Source organism: Hemiscyllium ocellatum, chromosome 51 (assembly GCF_020745735.1).
Source record: "Hemiscyllium ocellatum isolate sHemOce1 chromosome 51, sHemOce1.pat.X.cur, whole genome shotgun sequence".
Lineage (NCBI taxonomy): Eukaryota > Metazoa > Chordata > Chondrichthyes > Orectolobiformes > Hemiscylliidae > Hemiscyllium > Hemiscyllium ocellatum.
In genome coordinates, this window is record NC_083451.1 from 9,189,440 (window position 1) to 9,210,568 (window position 21,129).

Here is a 21,129-nt window from a genome sequence, read left to right on the forward strand (position 1 = left end):
TTTTCACGATATGCGAATGAGTCACATATATGCACCCCCAATGGAACATTTAACTTTGCAAACTGAGTTCCAAATATACACATCAACGATTTATTTAATTTGCATTCAATCATATTTACAATCTACAATGACAGTTTCATCAGTGAACACATCAGAAATTAGAAATGTATTATGAAAGAAACATTACACGTTTACAGTCAAATTATGGTCCTCGTTATGAACGTAGTCAGGTATTCACTTGAATTCGGTTCACCACAAACAGTTCAATTCTATATTCATAGATACTCCTACGTACAAAAAGCCACTGGGGCAAACTGTTCCCCTCCAGTTAGTAACCGACACTCAGGATAATTTTACTCTGAGTGATGCTCCCAGTAACACTTGGGCACTGGGGTTACTTGTTCCTCTTTGAATAGGAACCCACATTCTGAATAATTCTAATTGGAAGATGCAGACATATATACAACATGAGTGGTTCTAAGACTTACCAGGAACTCCAACAACAGCAATAATGGTGTAGTAAACTTTTTTGACCATTTTCCTTGGAAGCTGCATTTTATTGTTTTTGGCACTAACTCTCCCTTGCTGCAACTGTTAACCTGTTGGAATTGGAGATCATACAATTTCAGAGACTTTACTTTATATTGTGTGGTATATCCACTGGGTAATTATGATGACACTTTCCACCTTTTAATCATTTTCAACAACTAAATTATCCCAACAGGTACACTTTAATGATGTTTTTCTCTAAGTCGATTTGAATAGCCCAAGTTCTGAATTAATTGGATCCTCTTGGGTCTCAAATGCGAATTGCAGGTTGTCTTCAAACAACAAGACTTGCTTTATTTCCCTCACAATTAGTCCCAAAAATATAATTTTTTGCACTACTTTTCACTGAGGTCACTGGTTGTTGCTGAGGCAATTCGGTCATTCAATGCCTCTCGTTGTGGAATTCGTTAAGAGGTGTTCTACTCAACATGGTTATATTATTGCTTTCCTTTTAATTCACTTCTGCAACTTGTTTGGCAAAATCTATCTGTGAATGAATTCTCTAACTCAGAACCAGAAGTTCATAGTAACCATCACAACAGTTTGAACGTACACTAGTTAATATTTCTTCAAAACGAAGACAAAAATTGATTAGGTGCAGCTTAGATGAATTGGCCATGCTAAATTTCCCGTAGTGTTGGGTGAAGCGGGAAATGTATTGGAATGGGTTTAGGTGGGTTGCTCTTCGGAGGGTCAGTGTGGTCTTGTTGGGCTATAGCACCTGTTTTCACATTGGTAATCGTCTAATCGAATCTAAAAACAGAAACAAATTCCGAAATTTAAGTTAAAAATCCTTGAATGATAACATCATATGGGACAGACTTGACTCATCGATCGATCGTGTTTGTAACTCGAAAATTATATTATAAACTACATGAGTCCTATTTCAAAACTTACTCCATTGTCTTGATTGTCATTCATGTCCTTTTTCAACATTTTGAAGTTTGCCAACTCAACCGACCGTCCTCTGGGTGTCATCTTCCCTTTGAACATCGAGACTTTCAGCTACAATATGGGCCACATTGTTACTGGATCGTCAGAGAGAGGGAAAAAACTGCTTTAGATTCCCCCAATACATGCCCCTCATATTCTTATCCAATTATCTCTACTCATAAGATCGCAACTTGACCTTATCCAGAATCTGTCTTCACAACTAAACTGCTACTCTCCTAGCAACATTTTCATGAATGACTTTGTGCACCCTGTCTAATGCAATCATATCCTTCTTATCGTACAGTGACCAGAACTGCACACAAAACTCCAGTTGTGACTGAACCAAAGTCCTCCAGAGGACCGACAGGAAATCCCTGCTGGTAAAGATACCTCTATCACTGAACCCTGAACCACTTCTGCCACATTGAGGGATATTTATTTCCTCTGGCCTTCCTAGTATCCCACCACTCATTGAGTACTGTCTTGTCTTGAGCCTCCTGGCAAGAAGCGTCACCTCACATTTATCAAAGTTAATTTTCATCTACCACTGACAGGCCCAACTGACAAATTTGTCTGTTTCTATCTGTACCCTGAGATTATCTTCCTCACTGCCAATCACCCTGTGAATATTTGTATCATCAAACTTACTTATCATCCCTAACCTTGCCCTCTGTTTATCCCACCAACCAGCCTCACCACTAACACACAGCACATATATGCATTTGAATGTAAAGTATGCTAACAAGTTTCTACTTATTACCTTCCTTACTGTGGGTAAGAAGTTCCCTCTGCTCTTTTACAGTTCCTTCAAACTCAGCAAATACACTAACCCACATCAATGAGAGCAAAGGAGATGGTCTCATAATTATTCACAAACAGTTCAAATAAACATAGCTGACAGTTAGAAGTAAGTTTGGAGTGCACATAGCAGGACTCGGTCGTAGTAAAGGCCAATATACAATTAATGATGCCAGACGTTAAAGATGTTAATGTTTATTGAATAGGGGATATAGCATATGATATTCAAGACATTTGGTGGATGTGGGTAGCAGAGGTGTTTAAAATGTTGACTAAAGCAAGACGACCTAAGTCTGAGCTGGACGACACAGTGATATTTGATGAAACACAGGATGAGGTGTTAGCAACGCAGTGGCAGTAGAAAGACAGTGCTCCATAAAATGTGAGAAGTGAAGCAATGTTATTAGGGAAGCAGGAAGTGATCCTGCAAATAGAGAGAAATCCTTTCCTGCTGAACTGGTAGAGTGTACCAGGCTCTGCACTGCATGTAGCCTTACTGGGAAATAAGGAATATCAATCTGAAGATTTCGGCCCTATGGCCAGGCATTTAGAAACAATGAAGGAACGGTATATGCTCACGATAGGCGTTTGGGAATCCAGGGATGGCAGCTATATTAAAACACTAGCGTGCTGCAATTTATCAGGGAATCCAAAGGAAGCCAAGGTAACAATCCAGCGGAACATGCCAGTGACAGTGGAGGAAGATGATCAATATGGTAATGAACAATTGGATACATTACCAGGCAATTTGTAGTCGCAACATGATACAGATAGGGGGAGAGTGAAATCAGCTGGACCAGTGGAAATAAGGTTGAAACCAGGAGCTGGGACTGTAGGAATATTTATGACGAATGAAGATATCTCAAGGGTTGGTATACCGTCCATAATAAGCTCAGAGAATGAGTCTGCCTTCATTCAGAATCTACTTAATTTGATGCTTCATTCTTTGAAAATCAAGCAGAGGTTTAGATGCGTATATCATCCCCAGTCACAGGGTATGGTTGAAAGAATGCATGGGACATTGACAGCCAAATTAAACAAGATCTTCACAAGCACCAACCTTAATTGGATTGATGTGCTGCCGCTGGCTTTACAATCTATCACTACATGAGATGCTCACACCGCTTGAGATGCTCACAGGTAGACAGATGCCAGTGCCCAGGTGGAGAGCCACATACAAAGGGAGCAGTTAAATTCAGAACTTAAGCAATATCTGCAGCAGCAACCTATTATACATGAGACTAACCACCTGCTGGAAATACAAAGGGAACTGACAACTGTCAACGATGAAGGACTGAGTCAGCCTGGGGATTGTGTGTACGTGCGGGTATTTCGAAGATGCTGACATGAGTTGAGTAGAGAGAACTTTCTTCGTGATGAAGGCATCATCTACCGCCATCCAAGTGGAAGGACGACACATGTGATACCACCTTAATCATTGTATTCAAGCTCTCTCACTGGCACAAATTAACTCTAACATTAAGCTAAGTGGAGTTAAGGCTTAAAAGCATGGACACGGGTGGGGCACACAGGAGGCTAGTACTCTTCCACAGGGTTCTGAACAAGGAACAGGTGAAATTCTTGGAAATCCTGATTATTCAAGAAATGATACTTCTGGAGATGTCAAGAACAGTCCTCCTGGCAGCAAGGATGGGGAAGACATGAGGGATGCCCCTGATAACCAACTCACTGATGCCAGACCTGAATAATCAGGCTTGCCGACCATGAACATCAGCAGACCTGGACAGGTAATTCCAGGGTGACTTTGCTGCCCTAGCATGGGTACGCAACTGTGACATTCACTGGTATAAATAGGCAAACTACACGGTCGTAGTCATGGCAGGAAAGGACTGCTTCTTGTGTCGTAAGTTAACCTCCTTATACTATGTTGTCCATATGCCCTTTAACTTGAGCATCTGGACTGAATGGTGTTTGCAGCACACTAGCCGACTCCTTTGCCCGAATGATTCATCAACATACAGGCCACCCCATTGCCCCCTTTTGGTGTCTGCTACTTCAGGTCACATCATTCTAACAGCAGGATGACATGGGCTGGCAGCACTCCAACGGTGGTGTTGATATCGTACCCCGTGGTTCACCAGTAAGACTAATTACACGTTTCACGAGGCTGCTTTCAGGAAACGGGAAGGGTTGAGTTTTGAAATCTTTAAGTGAAATGGCTCCAAACGAGTAGGCTACATCATGGATCCTTGTGGGAATACGATTCAAATGGAAGTGGACACCACATTTGGGGCTGTTTTGAATTCTCAACGTGTCCCACTGACAGATAATTACTGGCTGGGAGGAAAGAAAGTAGGGTTGTGCATGAAGCTGCCCACAGACTGGAGTGGCGGCTCTGCCCGTGTAATGCTCCACACGCAGCTTGACGCTACATTACAGTCGCTGAACTAAGCGACGGGATGTCCCCGATCCGACAATTCAGATTGATAGTATAGGACAGCCAAGAGGTTGTCTACCGAGTTTAAGGCCCGCAATGAGATTGCCACCGACTGGGAAGCTCTTCTCCCAATGATAGGGATGAGCAATAATGCTGAATGGATTAATTACATTTATTACAAAAAGCAGAGATTTATCAATTATACTGATGATGTCGTTGTGGCATACGGAGAACAATTGGATGCGACCACTAAAATGACATGACAAAACAGACAGGACTTAGATTGGACACAGGAAGAAAAAGGCGGCGTTTGTGTGATGTTTGGGGAACATTGCTGTAACTTTATATCTAACAACACTAGCCCTGGGGGATCTTTGACCCAATCAATGGAAAAAACTAAACAATCTAAGAAGGGAGATATAAATAAAAACAATGCAGAGTTTGGGCATCAGGCTTTTGATTGGCTGAATACTATATTAGGGTATTGGACAGCATGCTTTGTCAAGATTTGTCTTACTGTAGGTGCAGTTTTGCTTGTTGCTGCCTTCTTCTTTCGTTGTGCTCTATCTTTTATTAAGACCTTTTTAGTTCGTGTCACTGCACGGCAACTTGTGGCCATTTCAGAAACCCCAGCAAAAGTTTGCTCCTCAGGTGGAACCCCACTGTTAGATGCTTATGATCTAACAACTGCCACAGTACAAGGAATATGTCCACGTGGGGACGGCGATGATACTTCTAAGAACGTGGGGCGGGTCCAAGATTGTGAGGGATCTTGGGACTTTTTTTCCTTTTTTGGTTATTGGAGGGCAGGATTTGGCCTCAAGGGATCTCAGGAATGGAGGAAGAAACCTTTATGTTTCCGACTCCGAAAATTATTTTGTCCATGTTGGGATTCTGGTATTGGGCACGAGAGACGCTAAGATTATAGTCTTCTTTCCATGGGTGAGACCAGTAGGTCTCCAAGGGGGAAATTTGGAAAATAAAGAACAATAAAGCATGGGAAGAGTTCAAGCATGAAAACCACTTGCATCTTTATTCTGTGGAAGGCAGGGACAGGATGGGACAACCATAGTGGAACATTCTTACAGCAATCAGCAGTGCATGGTTAAGGCTGAAAGGTCACTACGGCAAGATGAGATAACACAGGTAATAAAGCAAGTTTCCCTGTTAAGTGTTATTATGGCAGGATTGGGACTCTAAATATTTGGGACATGACATTAAAATAGCTAATTAAACGTTACTAGAGTGAGCTTCAGTCAGGAGACTATTGTAATAGATGGAATAGTTAAATATCTATCATGATAGGTTAGTCAGCAATTGAAGATCACTGTAGCAGAGTTACCAATAAATATCGAACAGTGATATTAGAATAACATTAACTTAGGTGATAATGGCAACTAAATCCACGGGTTTATTGTGTACCTAGAGTGAAGTACTTGATTAATGCAGTTGGACATGCTGGTAAGCTAACAGAAACAGGATTTTAAAAAATATAAAAATGCATGGAGCCTGAGCTGGGTGGGCTTTTGAGAATCAGCTCTCTCGGTGTGACGGTTTTTTTGTTTGCAAATAAAAGGCCTACTTCTTGAAGAACTCTGCGTCTCCTGGTGGTTCTCTATATTTTCTCCATAACAGTTGTTCGACAAGGTTCATCTACTGCTAAGCCATAGACTGTGTAGCAAGGTTAGATCACAGTGAATACAGTCTATTCAGCCTCTCCCCATAGCTCAAACACCCCAACACTGGCAGCATCCTTGGAAATCTTTTCTGAACCGTTTCAAATATTGTTGTCAAACATCTCAATTTCAGAAAGTCGTTTGATAAGATTCTACACAGTTGGCTATCACAGACAATACGGAGGAATGGGATTGAAGGTGATCTCGCGGTTTGGATCACTAATTGGCTGTAAGGAGACAGAGGGTGGTCATTGATGGGAATTGTTACATCCTGAAGTTCAGTTACTAGTGGTGTCCTGCAAGGATCTGTTTTGATGCCACTGCTGTTGATCAGTTTTATAAATGATGTGGATGAGGGGATTGAAGCCTACGTTCTTACTGTTGTGGAGGCCATTAATGTTGGTAGAGGAGCAAATAGTGCCAAATGATGTTGTACGCTACAATGATACACAGATAAGATGCAGAGCTGGGCTGAGAGATGACAAATGAAGATTAATGCGGAAAAGTGAGAGGTGATCCACTTTGGAAGGAGTAACAGAAATGCAGATTACTGAGCTAATGGTAAGATTCGTGGTAGTGTGGATGAGCAGAGAGATCTCAGTGTCCATGTTCAAGCCCTGAAGGTTTCCACCCAGGTACAGAGAGAAGGTCTTATGAAGAAGGCTAAGGGACTTAATGCTGTTTTCCTTAGAGAGAAGAAGATTAAAAGGTGACTTGACAGAGGTGCACAAGATGATGAGGGGAATTGATAGGTCAGACAGTATTCCTCGGATGGTGACTGCTAGCACGAAGGGGCATAATTTGAACTGAGGGGACATACATAAAGGACAGATATCAGAGATAGATTCTTCATCAGAGAGTCGTAAGGGCGTGGAATGCCCTGCCTGCATCAGTCGAGGGCTCGCCAACTTTAAGGGCATTTAAATGGTCACTGGATAAACATATGGATGATAATGGAATAGCGGAGGTTACAAGGGCTTCAGGTTGATTTCACAGTTCGGCACAACATCGAACACTGATGAGCCTGTCCTGCACTGTAATGTTCGGTGTTCTAACAAACCCTATCTCTGTAAGCTTGTTCAGTCTCTCAAACATTCTGTATCCATGTTCTATCTCTGTCTGCAGTGACCAGCAGGGTGAGAATAAGACTGACATTGTGAATGTGGGACCAGTACCGGGTTGCATTTGCAGATGGGTTGATGGACAGAAAAATGGGTTTGTGAAAGGAATTCATTTTGACTGTGAGGAATTCTTGAATTTATTGAGTTGATAATTGATTTATTTTCTCTCTGAGGGCATCTGGTATGATTCTTTGAATGGTAAGCAGAAAGAATAACAGTGTATGTTGATAAATTTGGGTTTTTAACTTGCTGTGAAATGTGATAGATATATTTGAATAGGCATGGCGACCATTTACAGAAATTCCCAGATCTCTTATAATGTAAAATCAATTCTTGGAGTCTGTTTGATGCATTATTCCGGTTTGAGCATTCTCCACATCTGAATGGATATTCTATATCACACCTTCTCATATGAAACCCGGTATTCTCCACTGCAGCCAGCTTTTCCCGGATTTCCTGGTGTCGGCTCTGATCTGCATTATGTGCAAATATTTTATTGACGGCAAAGTAATTGTTAATGTCTGTTTCAGTCCATATGTCCCTAAATGGGGAACTTTGCAAAGCAAGAATGATCTCACAATTCCCCGTGTTACTGAAACAGTGATCTACACATCGGCTGTATGTGGTGTAGCGAATGATACAGCCCATTGTCTGGTTACTGTGCTGCATTCTGTTCTTAAGCAGAGTTTGGAAATGCTGAGCCACGGTGTGGTTCCCGTTGATCTGGGCGGGATCAGCAATGTACTTTCTGGTCAACGACTGCCGCTGTTCGGGAAGACAGCAAGGTAATTTCAACCTGGGTGGTTGAGGAAAAAGTTCACATTGTAGGTAATGAAAAGATGCATTGATGTCTTGTTGGTCTTTCTGCACTGGGAAGCAGGTAAAGCGCCCAGGAAGGCGAATTGCTCTCTCCCATAATCGATCACCTGGTGCCCAGCTGCTTTGCAGAAACTGAAAGTGTTAATGCCAGGCTGTCAATCAAGGAACAGACTTTGAGTCACTTTGCAGTGTAGTAGGTACAGTTTGGATTACTTGGAGCAAAACCCATTATATTAAAAAAAAGTGAAATCCTGCAATTCACATTTCAAGTTCTTGCATGGGAAGGTCAATGTTGAATTACTTTGTATGAGTATCCCAGTGTTGTAATAAATTCTGGGATCAGTGAGATGTTTAAAGAGAGAAGCAGGGTAATTGACAGGGTAATGTACAAATCCTCCTGCAATGAATCAGAGAATGCCACAAGCCTTCTTGATAACATGCTGTAACTTCATTTTAAGTTATTTTCCCTGATGCACTAATTGATGCCGCATTATACACGGGATGGTTAGAAATAAATAGAGACGGGGAGAGAGAAAGAGAGTGCAAGAGAATGAGAGCTACCAGTGCAATCAGTGGGAGCTGGAGGGAGGGAAAATCCAGAAAGAATTGCTAAAAGTAAAAAATGTTTGGGGCATACAGAGACAAACAGAACAAAAGACTTGCAGACTGACAGGAAATGGGAATAATAGCAAAGGAGGCAGAGGGAGAGAAAGGGAAACTGAGAGGTGAGTGAGATGATTCAGTAAACAGTAAAATGTTGCCTGTGTGGGCGATTGGACTTTCTCTTCAAACCTCACTCCGATCTACTTCACTCTCTCCTTTATTTCGGGGTCAGCGGGTGCTATCGATTTCACTGTTAGAGATATGACCCCGGGAAATCTGGTAATAGTTTCCCTGGAAGTCTCTTCATCTGGGAGTAATGAGAGTCCTGGTTAATGGGTTCAGATGTATTTCCCCCAGCTACAGAGCTTTCCCTAAACCTGCCGTGTTATTTATTCGCAGCCGGCTCCAGGCAACCAGGCTCTGACTTGACCTCAGATTGAGCACAGCCCCCAGCTTACAGAGATGGTCAGGTAAGATCTGTTTCATTGAGACGTACCGATGGACAAGCACTGACAAGGCATGGTTGTATAAGTATAACTGTGAGCATCTCAAGTGGTGTGAGCATCTCATGTAGTGTTAGATTGTAAAGCCAACGGCATCACATCAATCCAGTTAAGGTTGGTCCTTGCACAGATCTTCTTTAATTTGGTTGTCAATGTCCCATGAATACTTTCCACCATACCCTAAGACTGGGGATGATATACACCTCCAAATCTCTGCTTCATTTTCAAAGAATGCAGCATCAAGTTAACTACGTTCTGAATGAAGATAGACTCAGTCTCTGAGCTGATTTCCGACGGTATACCAATCCTTGAGATATCTTGATTCATCATAAATGTCACGAATGTCCCAGCTCCTGCTTTCAACCTTATTTCCACTGGTCCAGCTGATTTCACTCTGCCCCCATCTGTATCATATTGCGACCACAAATTGCCTGGTAATGTATCCAGTTGTTCATTACCATGTGGATCATCTTCCTCCACTGTCACTGGCATGCTCCGCTGGGTTGTTACCTTGGCTTCCTATAGATTCCTTATCAACCTGCAGCACGCTAGTGTTTTAATATGGCTGCCATCCCTGGGTTCCCAAGACCCTGGCGTGAGCATATACCATTCCTTAATTGTTTCTACATGCCTGGCCATAAGGTCTAAATCTTTAGATTGATATCCCTTGTAAACATGCAGTGCAAGGCGTGGTACACTCTACTACTTTGGCAGGAATGGAGTTCTCTCTATTTGCAGGATCACTTCCTGCTTCTCTAACACCATTGCTTCGCTTCTCAAATTTTGAGGAGCTCTGTCTTTCTACTGCCATTGCCTTTCTAACACCTCATCCTGACATTCACCAAATATCACTGTGAGTTCCAACTCAGACTTAGGTGGTCTTGCTTTAGTCAGCATCGTAAACACCTCTGCTTCCCACATCCCCCAAATGTCTTGAATATCACTTGCTATATCCACTATCCAATAAACACTAACATCTTTAACTTCTGGCATCATTAATTATATATTGGCATTTTCTACGACCACGTACTGCGATGTGCACTCCAAACTTACTTCTAACTGTCAGCTATGTTTATTTGGACTGTTTGTGAGTAATTATGAGACCATCTCCTTTGCTTCTCATTGAGGTGGGTTCGTGTATTTGCTGAGTTTGAAGGAACTGTAAAAGAGCAGAGGGAAATACTTACCCAGAGTAAGTAAGGTAATAAGTAGAAACATGTTAGCGTACATAAAATTCAAATGTGTATATGTGCTGTGTGTTAGTAGTGAGGCTGGTTGGTGGGATAAACAGAGGGGAAGTTTTGGGGATGATAAGTAAGTTTGATGATACAAATATTCACAGGGTGACTGGTAGTGAGGAAGATAATGTCAGGGTATAGATAGAAACAGACAAATTTGTCAGTTGGGCATGTGAGTGGTAGATGAAATTTAACTTTGATAAAGGTGAGATGATGCTTCTTGACAGGAGGCACAAGACAAGACAGTACTCAATGAGTGGTGGGATACTAGGAAGCTCAGAGGAAATAAAGATCCATCAATGTGGCACAAGAGGTTAATGGTTCAGTGAAAAAGATATCTTTACCAGCAGGGATTTCCTGTCTGTGCTCTGGAGGACTTTGGTTCAGTCACAATTGGAGTTTTGTGTGCAGTTCTGGTCACTGTACGATAAGAAGGAAGTGATTGCATTAGACCGTTTGCACAAAGATATTCGTGAAAATGTTGCTGGGACAGCAGCAGTTTAGTTGTGAAGACAGATTCTGAATAAGGTCGAGTTGCGATCTTACGAGTAGAGATAAGAGAATAAGACTATGGGGGGCATGGATTGGGGGAATCTAAAGCAGTTTTTCCCCTTCTCTCAAGATCCAATAGCAATATGTCCCATTTTTTAGCTGAAAGGCACGAGGTTCAAAGGGAAGATGACACCCAGAGAACGGTCGGTTGAGTTGGCCATCTCAAAATCTTTACAAAGTACTTGAATGACAATCACGATAATGGTGCCATTATTGAAATGGGACTCGTGAAGTTTATAACATAATTTTCGACTTACAAACACGACATGTCGATGAGTCAAGTCTGTACCAAATGATGTTATCATTCACTGATTTGTAACTTAAATTTCGGAATATGTTTCTGTTTATAAATGATATTAGACGATTTATAATGTGGAAACAAGTCCTGCAGCCCAACAAGTCCACACCGACCCTCCGAAGACCAACCCACCTAAACCCCATTCCAATATATTTACCCCTTCACCTAACACTACGGGCAATTTAGTATGGACAATTCATCTAATTTGCACCTAACTAATTTTTGTCTTCGTTTTGAAGAACTATTAACTAGCGTACGTTCAAGCTGTTGCGATGGTTAGTATGAACTTCTGGTTCTGATTCAGAGAATTCATTCACAGATGGATTTTGCCAAACGAGCTGCAAAAGTGAATGAAAAAGGAAAGCAATAATATAACCATGTTGAGGAGAACACCTCTCAGCGAACTCTACGAGAGGCATTGAATGACCGAATAGCCTCAGCAAGATCAAGTGTCCTCAGTAAAAATAGTGCAAGAAGTATATATTTTTGGGACTAATTGCGAGGGAAATAAAACATGTCTTGTTGTTTGAAGACAAACTGAAATTCTCATTTGAGACCCAAGAGGATCCAATTAATTCAGAAATTGGGCTATTCAAATTGACTTCGTGAAAAACATCATTAAAGTATACCTGTTGGAATAATTTGGTTGTTGAAAATGATTAAAACGTTGAAAGTGTCATCGTACTTTCTCAGTGGATATATCACACCACATAAAATAAAATCTCTGAAACTGTATTACCTCGAATTCCGACAGATTAACAGCTTCAGCGAGGGAGAGTTAGTGCCAAAAACAATAAAATGTATCTTCCAAGGCTAATGGTCGAAAATGTTTACTACACCATCATTGCTGTTGTTGGAGTTCCTTGTAAGTCTTGGAAACACTCATGTTGTACATATCTCTGCTTCTTCCAATTAGAATTATTCAGAATGTGGGTTCCTATTCAAAGAGTAACAAGTAACCCCAGTGTCCAAGTGTTACTGGGAGCATCACTCAAAGTAAAATTATACTGAGTGTGGGTTACTAACATGAGGGGAACAGCTTGCCACATTGGCTTTGGGTATGTAGGAGTATCTATGAATATGGTATTGAACTGTTTGTAGTGAACCAAATTCAAGTGAATACCTGACTACGTTCATAACGAGGACCATAATTTGACTAAATGTTGAATGCTTCTTTCATAATACATTTCTAATTCCTGATGTGTTCACTGATGAAATTGTCATTGTAGATTGTAAGCTGAAAATATGTTGCTGGAAGAGCGCAGCAGGTCAGGCAACATCCAAGGAACAGGAGATTCATCATTTCGGGCATAAGCACTTTTTATAGATTACATTACTTACAGTGTGGAAACAGGCCCTTTGGCCCAACAAGCCCACACCGACCCGCTGAAGCGCAACCCACCCATACCCCTACATTTACCCCTTACCTAACACTATGGGGAATTTAGCGGGGCTCATTCCTGAAGAAGGGCTTACGCCCGAAACGTCGAATCTCCTGTTCCTTGGATGCAGCCGAACCTGCTGCGATTTTCCAGCAACACATTTTCAGCTCTGATCTCCAACATCTGCAGACCTCACTTTCTCCTCATGATAGATTGTAAATACGATTGAATTCAAATTAGATAAATCGCTGATGTGTATATTTGATACTAAGTTTGCAAAGTTAAATGTTCCATTGTGGGTACATATATGTGACTCATTCGCATATCTTGTAAATAAAAGAATAGCAATGTCAATTCACTCATTTGTCCGATTGCCAAATAATGTTTGCTTAAAAAGTCTTTTGGACTGATTGATATTCCACCTTGTTTCGGGCAAGCCTGGATCATGGCTACTACATTTCTTTATCTAGACGTTAATAATGAAGGATGTGGATTAACAAGTGTTGACACTATTTCGCACCTGTATGTGATAAGATTTTGATTAACAATGTTTGAATTGGTTATTCATAATCTAAGCGCAGTTGATTTTTAAAGTGATCGCTGTCCATTACTTTGTGATGTGTGTCCTCCTTGGGATGAAGAGGTTTTTTTAAGGACGTTGCACCAGTTAGTTTTAAAGCAATATTATTAAAAAGCAGAATAGATTTAATAGGAAAACATTCTGATGCAATAAATAATGGGCATCAGCACTTGCAATATTATGGCTGTGATAAATAATTGAATTAGAGAGGATTACAAAAAAAAAGTTGTTGTATAATAATACAGAATATCGTAAAGAAGATTTTTTACTTCAGGCATATTCATGAGATTCTGCTGGCCGTCTACATAATTCATGTTACTGGCAGAGCTCATAAATCTAATTTTCCAAGTAGAGAGCATTTGTCTTCTTTTCGTGTGATAATGATAAACGTTCTGACTCTGCCAGATGTCCAACCTCATTGCACAAAACCAATTTTTGTTCCACAGCTTCTGTTTATTCAACATAACCATATGTTAAGCTCTAAAGTGCGACAATCTCTGGATTGTTTGACTTGCAATTACAAAACATTTATTCCTTCATCAGATGTTCCTATTTTTATTTTTTTTTTAACTGAAATAAAATCTCTGCGTTCTTAACGTATAAATGATAAACATATACTGACAACAGGAAGCCTTTAAGAAACTGGAGTCAATGGGATTACAACTCTCTTTATTATTGCAATGCCGAGTAAGATGGTTCTGCCACTAAGAGGGCAATCATCTCAGCTGTCACACATCGATGCACGAATTCTGCAAGGTCGTGTCCTTGGACCCAAACTCTGCAGTTGCTTCATCAATGCCCTTCCCGCCACTTATCATGTCCAAAGCGAAGATGTTTCCACACAATTACACCACGTTCAGCACAGTTTGCAACTCCTTGTATAAGGAAGACATTTGTGTCCCAAAACTTCATGACAGCATCCAGATAAGTATGGTAATTGATAAATAACATTCGCACTCCGCAAACACCAGACAATAATAATCTGAAGCAGTAAGAATCTACCAAACACCCATTGACCTACTATGCCATTACCATCCCTGAATGTACGATGAGCATCATAGAGATGTATGATGGAAAGGAGCACTTCAGTCCAACTTGTCCATTCCGACTAAGTTCTGCATTTCAAAGAATCCACATCGTGTGGAAACAGGCAGCTCAGTCCTACAAGTCCACATCCGATCCCCCTACGTTACCCCCTACATTTCCAACGGCTAATGCACCGAACCGACACATCCCTGAACACCAGGGAAAGTTCAGCACTGTCATTCCACCTGACATGTGCATTTTTGGACTTGTGTAGGAAGTTGGTGCATCCGGGAGAAACTGAAGTAAAACTAGTAAACTCCACAAAGACAGTTGCAGTGAGGCTGGAATCGAACCTGACTCCCTTGGACTGTGTGACAGCAGTGCAAGCCACTGAAGTTCTGTGCCATCGCAAGCACTCTATACATTTCCTATTCATGTACCTGTCCAAACGCCTTTTGAATATTACATCTGTAATGGTATTTATGAATTCCTGCGGCAGTTCATTACAAAACTAAATCACCTTCTCTGTAAAACAGATGCCCATCAAGAGTCTCCGAATCAGCGTTTTACTGATTCCGGGTGTTTTATTTTTGTGAGTGTTTTGTTATGGGAAACTACAGCTAGACAGAGTAAACTGTAAAGCAAAATAAATACATTCTCCCGAACCACCTCTCCACCACCCCCAAAAAGACGTATTGAGGAACTGGTCGTGTTTCTGAGATTAATTTTCTGCCCATGTGATTCTGTTTGTCTTTTGAAATTGCAAGTTATTTCACTCGGGAGAAGCTACTGTTATGGTTCCCATGACATTGTACTGAACAAAAAGAAACCTGCGTTCTAAAATTCAACATTAATCTAGAAAATTCAATTAATCATTTCAAATCTATTTTCTTTCATCTTACAGTTAGTCTGGTGGTAATTACATTCTTATCTCGGAACAAGTGTGGCCTGTCAACATGTTCCACTCGCTATCTCGTAGCCATGGCACTGTCTGATCTACTGTTCATTATTTTTTATATCATATTTTTTGCGTTTGTTAACTATTATTATCCACTGTCTTTTCTGGACATCACTCCTGTTTGTAGTGTTCTCCGCGTCCTGAGCTTCTTAACTGTTGATTGTTCTGTCTGGTTCACTGTTGCTTTTACATTTGATAGATTTGTAGCCATTTGTATTCATCAGATGAAATCTCAGTATTGCACAGCGAAAACAGCAATGAGAGTTCTAGCAACAATCTGCATTTTCTTCTCTTTAAAGAATATTCCCAATTATTTCATGTTTGAATCCGTAATGAACGATAGAAACATTCCATGGTTTTGTTACACCAAAGACAGTTATTATAACAATGTACATTGGGTGAGTTTTGCATATATTCAAATATTTCTAACACCATGTCTCCCACTCATTTTGATTGTCTTCCTCAACATTCTGACCGTCAGACACATCTTTGAGGCCGTTAAGGCACGTAAAGGACTGAGGGGTCAGAGACAAACAGAGATTGACCCAGAGATAGACAGCAGAAAGAAATCTGTGATTTTACTCTTTGCCATGTCCTCCAATTTTATCCTTCTCTGGTTTGTGTATATTTTATATATATTCAATGTTTTTTATTTCGTGGATGATTTTTATCTCTTTCAACAAGTTGCATACATGCTGCGGAATCTAAGTTGCTGCACAAATGCACTTATTTATGTGGTGACACAGAAAAAGTTTAGAGACCAGTTAAAGTATGCCGTCAAATATCCAGTTATAAAAGAAAATCAATTGATGAATAAATTCAAGTGACTGAGAGCCAACATGAGATGCAGCAGATAATGGAACGAGGTGTCCACGTGAAGAATGAACGAAAGGAAAACAAAAGGAGTTGCAACAGAATTTTGTTGTTTTTTCCAATGAGAAAGAAATGACTCCGTCCAAGGAGCAACACGGAAGAGACGAGAGGAACAAAGTCAAAGTAAACTGCTGATTGCAATGAACAGCAGAATACAAAAAGCTAAACAACAAAGCCCAAACCAAAGAGGAATGATTCATGCCTCAGAGAAAAAAAATCTCCCTAGCAATCACTGCACAGCAAGTGAAGCTGACACAAAACTAAACTCTCTGGTGAATGTATCATCGTTCACTGCAGGCCAGTGTGGGAAACCCTTTCTCCAATAACTCTCGGATCCACACAGCTGGACACATTACAAAAACATGAGCATATTCCAATTAAAGAAAAAGAAATGGCATACTGTATAAAATATGTTTTTAAATCATAAATGTGTTTCCAGGGATACTTTGTTTCCATTCAGTTCCCCCGGCTTGAACCAGATATCTGTTCCTTCCTTTGTTTATTTTTCTCATGATTTATGTAATCTGAAACAGAGGACCAGAAAAATGGTGCTGTATGATCTAATCCTTTTTTTTTAGATATTTAGCTATTAGAGGTCATTTCCACAAATTCCAGGAGCAGCAATTACTGTTTTCTAAGCTGTTGTGTTGTTTTGTAAATTTTGGGGGAAAGAAAGATTAGAATAAAAATGACACTTTTCAAAAAGACAGAGAGACAACGGCAAAAACCTCGTGCTCAAAGTATGAAAGCAGAAAGAAACCGACATAACTGCTTGACACAGCTGTTTCAGAGAAGTATCTTTGGCCAACGAAGTGTGTCTATGAAAAATTAACCAACTGTCAAATTCCAAGATGTATTTGAAGGAATTTGCGAGAGAGAGCTCGCAGTACAGGAGCAGCTAAGTGCATAGTTTTAAAAATATTTTAAGTGGAACCTCACTGCCCTTTTTTTGGAGGTCTGCAATAGTGAAGAGTGTGGATTCTTTCTGATGATACGTTTATTGAGTTCTGCCTCTTGATTAAATTTAAAAATACAAAATATTGATACTGAAGTTGCCTGGAGCAGTGCTTTGTTAGAGCAGTAAGACTGTGCTATTTCTTGTCACTATAGATCGTTCAGGTGTAAAGATTGCCTTCAGGAGAGTGAAGTGCCCTTCCTCTACAATGTGAAGGGTTAGGGAGAGTTTCCATGCTACGGTTGAGTACGTTGGCAGTAAGGGTGTTTGGTTATGAATTCAATCAGATTATTTTGATCAGCTGGAACGGCAGTTAGAGGCAGTGAAGAATTTACAGGAGCATAGCAGTTATAGGAAGGGAGAAAATCTGCAGATACAGTCATGTAGATGGGTTACGTACATTTAAGTTCGGAAGAAGAGGCAGGTAGTGCTGGGGTTTCTAGTGGCTATCCCCATCTCAAAATTGTATGGTGATTGGGATGTACTCGAGATGAATCTCAGATGAATGTAGCACCAGCAGTCAAGTTTCTGTCAACAAGCCAGGCTTTAATGTAACGTAAAGTGTCAGGTTCCAAGCGATTGGTTGTGATAGGTATCTCTAAATTCAGCGGTACCAACATTCTGCAGGGGACCGCGTGAATGGCTTGTTGCCTCCTCAGTGCCCTGATCAAGAATATCTCGGACAGGGTGCACAATCCGCTCAAAGGTAAAAACAATGACTGCAGATGCTGGAAACTAGATACCGGAATACCGTGGTGCTGAAAAAGCACAGCAGTTCAGGCAGCATCCGAGGAGCAGTGAAATCGACTTTTTGGGCAAACGCCCTTCATCAAGAATACAGGCAAAGTGCCTGAAGGGTGGAGAGATAAATGAGAGGAGGGTGAGGGTGGGAAGAAACCAGCACAGAGTACAATAGGTGAGTGGGGGTGGGAATGAAGATGATAAGTCAGGGAGGACGGTGGAGTAGATAAGTGGAAAAGAAGAAAGGCCAGTAGCACAGGTCAGAGGGATGGTGCTGAGCTGGAAGTTGGGGACTGGCGGGTGTGGTGGGGTAAGGGGAAATGAGAAAAATGGCGAAGTCCACATTGATGCCCTGGGGTTGAAGTGTTCCGAGGCGTTCTTCCTCCAAGCGTCGGGGAGTGAGGGAGCGACAGTGAAGGAAGCCCAGGACCTCCATGTCCACGACTGAGTGGGAGGGGGAGTTGAAATGTTGGGCCACAGGGTGGTATGGTTGGCTCGTGCGGGTATCCCAGAGATGTTCCCTAAAGCAGAGCGCTTAAACAGAAGCCGACGAACCCTAAGGCATAGTAAGAAAATGGATCAAATGCCGACAGAGAGGGATAAGGGATAGCATTACATCCAAATATAGACCGAAGACGAACCAGTACGGGACATGAAAATTCATTGGCGGATCAAGGGAACTCCTAAGACTTTCGATAGCATCTTCACGATTAAAAGAAAGACTCGTGTAAGATTAGGGCTAATGTAGCATAGTCGTGCAAATTGGCGCGTGGAGTCAGGGGGGATAGATTAAACTCTAAATGAACACATTTCGTCAGTATTCACACAAGAAGAAGACAATATGTACGAGGATAACACTGAAATACAAGCTACTAGACCAGAGGGGATTGCGGTGCATAAGGAGGAGGTGTTAGCAGTTCTGGAAACTATGAGAATAGATGAGTCCCCTGGGCTGGATAGGATTTATCCTAGGATTCTCAGGGAAGTCAAGTAAGAGATTGCCTTGCCTTTGGGTTTGATTTTTATATCGTCATTGTCTCCAGAATTCGTGCCAGAAGACTGGAGGATAGCAAATGTTGTTCCCTTGTTCAAGAAGGGGAGTAGAGACAACCTTGGAAATTGTAGACTTGTGAGCCTTACTTCGGTTGTCAGCAAAGTTTGGAAAGGGCTGTTAGAGACAGGATTTATAATAATCGAGAGATGAATAAGTTCATTAGGGATAGTTAACACGGTTTTGTGAAGGGTACGTCTTGCCTCACGTGTTTTAGTGAGTTCTTTGAGAAGGTGACCAAGCAGTTGGATGCTGTTAAAGCGGTTGATATCGTAGATATGAATTTCAGTAAACTTCAGGTAAGTTTCCCATTGTCGGCTCTTGTACAAATACGGAGACATGGGATTGAGAGTGATTTGGCAGTTTGGATGAAAAATAAGCTAGCTAAAAGCAGACAGAAGGTGACGGTTGATGGGAAATATTCATCCTGGAGTTTGGTTATGAGTGGCGTTCTGCAAGGATCTGTTTTCGGGCCACTGTATTTTTCAATTTTATAAATGGCGTGAATGAGAGTATCGAAGTGTGGGTGAGTAAATTTGCGGATGACACTAAGGTTGTTCGAGTTGTGGATCGTGGTGAATGACATTGTATTTTACAGAGAGATATAGATAAGCTGCATAGCTGGGTAGACAGTTGTCCAATGAAGTTTAGTGTGGAAAAGTGTGCGGTGATTCACTTTGGAAGAAATAACAGGAATATAGTGTACTGGGCTAATGGTAAGATTCTTGGTAGTGTAGATGAGAAGAGAGATCTTGGTGAAAGGTACTTAACATCCCTTAAAATTACCGCCATTGTGGTAGGGGAGTAAGAATGCATACAGCTTGTTCGCTTTTATTGATCGAGGGATTGAGTTTCGGGTCCACGAGATCATGCTGCAGCTTAAAAGAAAACACACACACTGGTGCAACCACATTTTGAGTATTGCGCACAGTTCTGGTGACCGCATTGCAGGAAGGATGCAGATGCTTTGGAATTGTTGCAGAGGGGAATTGCCAGGATGTTGCCAGTTGTGGAGGGAAGGTTTTACGTGAAGTGGTTGAGAGATCTGAGGATGTTTTTGTTACAGCGAAAAAGATTCAGAGGCGATCAAATTGATACATATAAGGTAACCAGACATTCAGGTAGGTTGGACAGTGAGAGCCTATTTCCTCTGATGGTAATGGCTAGCATGAGAGGATGTTGTTTTAATTTGATGGGTTATAGATATAGGACGAATATCAGAGGTAGTTGTTTTTTTACTCAGATAGTAGTAGTGGTGTGGAACGCACTGCCTGCAACAGTGGTAGACTCGACAACTTTCACGGCATTTAAATTGATATTGGAATAGGCATTTGCACGAGAATGGAATATTGTAGGTGAGATGGGCTTCTGGGTGATTTCACAGGTCAGCGCAACATCGAGGGGCAAAGATAACGTAATGTTTGATGCTCTTTGTATGTAAGGAGGATGCACTTGGTAACACATCCAGGGATTTGGAGCGAGAATTTAGAAAGGAATGATTACCTTATCGGGATTGTACTATGCACCCTCCAATAATCAACTGGAAATTGATAAACAATCTCGCAACGGGATCGTAGTTATCTGAAAGAATAATACAATGGTAATGGTCGGGGATTTTAACCTTGCATACAAAAACTAAAATTGCCATAGTTGTAAGGGTTTAGACGGAAAGGAATTTGTCAAGTGTACGTAAGAAAATGTTCTAATAAATTATGTGGATGTCCCTACTAGAGACAGTGAATAACTTAACTTACTGTTGGGAAACTATGAAGAGCAGGTCACTGAGGTGTCAGTGGGGGAGCAGGTTGGGCCAGAGGCCATAACTCTATTGTTTTAAAACAATGATGGGAAACTATAGATCCGTCCTAAAACTTAATGTTCTAAAGGGGAGGAACGCCAATTTTGAAGGTATTGGGAAAGAATTTTCTGAAGCTGACTGGGGGCGAATATTCGCCAATGAAGCAACAGTTGGAAAATGAGAAGCCTTCAAAAATGAGATAATCATAATGCAGAGCCAGTATGTTCCTGTTCGTTTGAAGGACATTGGTCCTCTGAAAAGTGAATACTGGATCACA